Source organism: Eurosta solidaginis, chromosome X (genome assembly GCF_040869045.1).
Source record: "Eurosta solidaginis isolate ZX-2024a chromosome X, ASM4086904v1, whole genome shotgun sequence".
NCBI lineage: Eukaryota > Metazoa > Arthropoda > Insecta > Diptera > Tephritidae > Eurosta > Eurosta solidaginis.
In genome coordinates, this window is record NC_090324.1 from 38,227,922 (window position 1) to 38,233,501 (window position 5,580).

Sequence of the window (5,580 nt, forward strand, 5' to 3'; positions counted from 1 at the left end):
AACTCAAAGATTTCCTGGCGGACGCTCGCAACCAAACTCTATCCAAGTACAGTCACCAAAACCTGACATGGCATTTCATACCACCAGGAGCTGCTCACATGGGCGGACTATGGGAGGCAGGGGTCAAAAGCTTCAAGAACCACTTCAAGAAGATCGCTCTGGGTCACAAATTTACCCTTGAAGAGTTCAGCACACTACTTTGTCGAATCGAGTCCTGTCTCAATTCTCGACCGTTAAGCCCCTCCTCCAACGAGCCGTCTAATTGGGAGCCACTTACTCCAGGCCATTTCCTCGTTGGAGGGCACCTGTTAGCTCCACCGGAGATCGACGTCAGCGAGAATCGCGCATCACTCGTCAATGTATGGGAAAAACTTAAGGCGCTGCATCAAACCTTCTGCAAACGGTGGAAAACGGAGTATCTCACCGAATTGCAGAAGCGCGTTAAGTGGAAGCATCCACAATCAACCTTAAACAGGGAGACCTAGTCGTCATTAAGGAGGATAATCTGCCTCCTAACGAATGGAGACTAGTTTGGATAGCCAATCTTCACTATGGCCCCGATAACCGAGTTCGAGTCGTCGAACTGGATACGGCAAGGGGACAAACCACCAGACCAATCACGCAATTGGTCCTGCTACCACCCTCCAGTGAGGGTGACTTGTAACTCGCAACCGTTATAACCCCGCAACCCAGCTCTCGTTCCCCCCGAACGAGGCCAACAACTCGCTCAACCCAGCTCTCGTTCACCCCGAACGAGGCCAACACAATCCTAACGCAGATCCAACATCTGCCACAGAATACCATTTAATCAATAAGCACGATTTTGTCTTAAAACATCTAATATTTTATTACCGTAAGGTAATATAGTTAACATCATACCTTTTAAATCTGTTTGCGTATCAACCTCCGTTATGTTGTGCGCAGGTTCTGCCATCCTCCGTTATGTTGTGCGCAGGTTCTGCATGTTCCTGTGGTTTTGGCTGTGGTAGTATTTGAAGCAGTTGTTTGGTTCAACGTTGTTTCGCCTTTAAATTAACTGATTTGAAATTAAGGTGATTTAGCTATCATTACTACCTACTCACCATCATAAATTAGTTCCAATCAACGGGTTCGCTGTCCAATACAGGCTGTATAGTTTTACCACCGAAGATTTGACCCCATCCAAGTAAACGCCAATGCTTCTCCACACGACGATTTAAAGCAACTTTCTCGCCTTTCTCAGTGCATACTGGTGTATCGAGCACAATTTTAGCTAAATCACCCTTTGTAGCCGATATCCGAACACCTGTGCTCAACGAACCAATATTTACTAATAAAATTTCATTTCTTTGCATTTCCTCAACTCGTGCACCCTTTTTATCACCATCCGTACGCACACCCAATAATCGCCGCAAGAGGTAGTATGAAATTTCCAATTCAATGTACCTATCAGGCAAATTGCCAACGGCACCCAGCACCTGCCCAACAAGACGGTCAGCACGACATAATGTCGGATCTATTTTCGTACCGACACCAATCAAACCACCGGGCACTGCATATTGTAACTCATTTTGCTCAGCATACAATGAGACGATACGCGAAAAATTGGTCTACAAGTAATATTGCCTTCACTATCTTTTGTGACCACACCAGGTTCACCAGCTACGTCACCTTTTAAATCGTTCACCTCACATCCAGGCTTGTTTACGTCAAATGAACGTATAACGATTAATCGTGGAGGCGCTTTGAGATCACATTGTGGCACCGGAATCTTTTTTGTAATATATTCACACAATACATCGATATTGTATTTTAGCTGAGCTGAAATTGGTATAACTGGTGCGACTTCTTCGTATTGCTCTTTAGCTTGGCTCTTTTACCAAATCAATTTTATTTTGCAAAACTAAGATTTGTTTGAGCCGCATCATCTCAGTAGCAGCCAGATGCTCAGAAGTTTGAGGTTGAGGGCAGGATGCGCTACCAGCAATTAACAATACTGCAGCATCCATAACAGCAGCACCGTTAAACATTGTAGCCATAAGAATATCGTGACCGGGGCAATCTACGAAGCTTACATGACGTACCAACTTGAAGCGATCCGAACATGAAGGACGTGTACAAGGAAAGCTATCATCTTTGCTGGAGTTCTTAATTTAGATAAAGAATTTAAATCATAGTTTAGCTTTGCTTAAATTATGGAACTTTGCGCCCATTGCGATACCTCAGTTGGCAGCGCTTGATATTTATGCATTGCATCGTTGACTTTTCCGTAGGTTAGCGCTAGACGATGCATTTCGAAATCTTTTTGTACTTTACCAATTACGCTAGAAATCGGTTGTATTACTTCCATGTGACGCAAACGTTCAAACGCCTTCAGCGAGACAGCACCTTCAATACCTTGCACAGTGGTTGAGACCTTTGCAAACGTAGCAAATGTTGCAAACACAATTTCAAAATTGAAAGGGGTCACGATCATAGATTTCGGAATGGTGGTTTATAGCAATAACAAGACATATTTCGAGTACGGACAAGCCACAGAGTAGCTCAACTCTTGAATCAATTGTGTCGGTAGCAACCACTTCAGAAATCTGCTCTGATGTGATATGTGTATAATGTACGCAGAGGAAACAGCTACCGAATTGTCATCATCAATTAAACCGGCTATGTGATTATTCCATGAGTCGACATATTTTCTATTAAAATAATATTTGGATGGATTAAAATGTTGGCGGTGAATTGTTAACCCAGCCGAATTAAACATTTTTAAATGAGATACATGCTCCGCTATTGGTTTCATTTTTTTTTCATGAGGTACGCTTAATAATTCGAAAAGATCCACCTACTTTTCAAATGTACTAGCTGAGGAAAAAAGGAAGATTTGTCTACGAGAAAATATAGATTTGACACGTTTTTACAGTCGCTCAATAACATCTAAGCGGCAAGTTGCTCCTACTACACATATTGACGCTTGTGCTGATTGTGACACGTCGAACAAATTGTATAGCAACGTTTGATTGTGGTGCGCACAAAAGAGATCGAACTCTTCGAATATGAATATAACGCTTTTTGAGCGTTTATCCCTCGATTCTAAACATGCCAAAAGAAAAGCTGAATTTTCAGCGAACGAACCAAAAGCTTTACCATTTGCAGCATTTTCTAATGCATTTGTACAGTAATTGATTTCAGTGCCAGCTTATCGTCTGTATGCAGGTTGCCATTCAAGTGCGCCAGAATTGTATTTTGTTGAAAATCGGACAAAGCAACAAGGTCAGCACTGCATTTATTAATGTAGTCTTTCCAGAACCTTGCGGCCCAATGAGTAACAGCGAATTTGATTTACCCAACTCTGCAGTGCGTTGTAGTAGTGGCATACCATTTGGTTTTTACCATCCTCTAGTAATTGAATTTTTCACTCAGGTGGTGCCAGTAATCCACCCAAGTTGTAGCAGGGTACCTGAAAATAAAGAGTAAATAAAAAGAAAAAAGAGATTGAATAATTTTTGCAGAATTATAAAACGGGAACGATACCAGTATACTTACCATTACAATTTTTCTTCATAATGAAAATTCATTCAAAAATGTCTCTATATTCATTTCCATGAATGAATGATATTTTGAATGAACGAAACAAGGTTGCCACTCGATGACATTTGTTTTTTCGGTTCTTAAGGCTCCATTACTGATACTTAGCATAGACTTGACTTGGCTTGCGAACTGTCACTTAAAGTTCTGTTAAATGAACATTGCATGTTACTGATTACTGAAGACTTAACTTGACTTAGAAGTCTGTTGAATTTTGATTTACTATGTAAGTTCTAAGTGACGTTTACATTTTGAGATGCCATTTGTTTGTTTCCATTTCATTTTGACATTTTGTCATACAAATTGACATTTATTTAAAAATAAATTTCAACGCTGATTATGATGCCAGATTTTATGCGCCAAGTGGAGTATAATCGTGGCTAAGTTGCCAAGTTTACGCCAAGTCAAGTGAAGTCTATGCTAAGTACCAATAATGGAGCCTTTACGCAGTAAGCACATTGCGCACGATCCAAAGAGTATCAAAACTCGGATCCGTGAGATCCAACACACCCGAGTGTTAGTCCGTGAACAAAATCAGAATACATATATATAATCACGAAAATATAGACCTAGCTAAGAAGGCGCGCTCTGGTTTGTTTATCAGGGGCTTCCTTTTATCAAAAACAAAAAAAAGATAAGCAAAATAGTTATTTTCCTTGCCATTATTATTTTCATTTGGAAAAGTTAAGCCTTCTTCTCAACTCCAACTTAGTTTAGACTATTTCGTGAACTATAAAGAAATAACTTCGAATTTTAAGACCGTAAAATTTCCAAGCCTTTCAACGTTGTTTAGTAGCGTACACTTAACGGTGGAAGAGCTTATGGGAGATTTCAATACAATCTTTAAGATTGATAAAATAATTAAAGGAAGGGTCAGAATATTTTTACGAAATAATAATTCAACAAAATCAACGTTATGGGAAAACCCAAAACAAAAAAAAATGAAAATTTCCAGAAATAATTATCAGCGTTGATGTCGCGTCAGGACTCAGACGCGAGCTGTCCCTAAATGATTGCATGACATGACCATTATGTCTCATTACGCTGCCAAATTGGCAGCACCGCACAGCTGTCTCATTCCAACGATTGGAAGAGTGAGCAGCTGACAGCTCTACAAATTACCACACTCGATAGTGTAGGCTATTTGCGCCAGGATGTGTTGAAATCAACAAACACACCACAAAATTGTGATTCTCACACAACATGGCCCAAATCAACACAAAACGTGTTCCCAGACAGCGAATAAAGGCCACTTTACATCTGTCGCATATTTATCTGCACCACGTCATTTGACTAGTCATTTTACAGTCATTCATAGGTTATATTCATAGCCACATTTGCATGGGCGTGGGTAAGTTTTGTGACCAAATTTTTGTAGGGCAATTGCAAGGAGCCGTGAAAATACACGGGTAACTCGTGATACCATCTGCTACACAAATGTAGCGTATATTACCGCATATTGCCTGTATTAGGCAAACACCAAAGAATGTAGTTTGTCTTCAGTCTATATTCAATAATTTGTTAATTTTTATTTTTTTTCTCACCATTGGTGACTGCTTTCAATATCAGAATTTCATTATGATGAGAACATTTACCAAAACTAAAGATACCTTTAGGCGTATCTCAATAAAATTATATTAAATAGAACAGTGGTTTCAACCACTACAAACAAATCATTACATCGACAGAATAACTTAATAAGATTATTCGTTCCACACAACCCTATATCCCGAGTACGCCAACCCCGACCTCAGCCACTTAAGCTCCTAGTACCGGCTCATAAGCCACCCAATCTAAGGGCATCTACGAATGTTCTACTAACAATTTGATATTCCAGAATGACTGGATTGTCCCACAAACGCGCCAAGACGGAGGCACGCGGCAACACATTCAGCGCCCCCTGCCGGCTATGTCAAAAGTCGCACAGCATAAGGCTCTGCCCGATTTACCGGGGCATGACGAACATGGATCGACTAAAGACGATCATAGATATTGCACAAATTGCTTATCGCCATTCCA

At 40.5% G+C, this 5,580-nt stretch overlaps 2 pseudogenes; both read right to left on the reverse strand.

Moving 5' to 3' along the window:
- Nucleotides 1-1,091: 1,091 nt before the first annotated feature.
- LOC137234858 (eukaryotic translation initiation factor 2 subunit 3-like) lies at nt 1,092-2,126 on the reverse strand (annotated as a pseudogene).
- A 41-nt stretch (nt 2,127-2,167) lies between these two features.
- On the reverse strand, nt 2,168-3,350 carry LOC137234859 (origin recognition complex subunit 4 pseudogene; annotated as a pseudogene).
- Nucleotides 3,351-5,580: the final 2,230 nt, after the last annotated feature.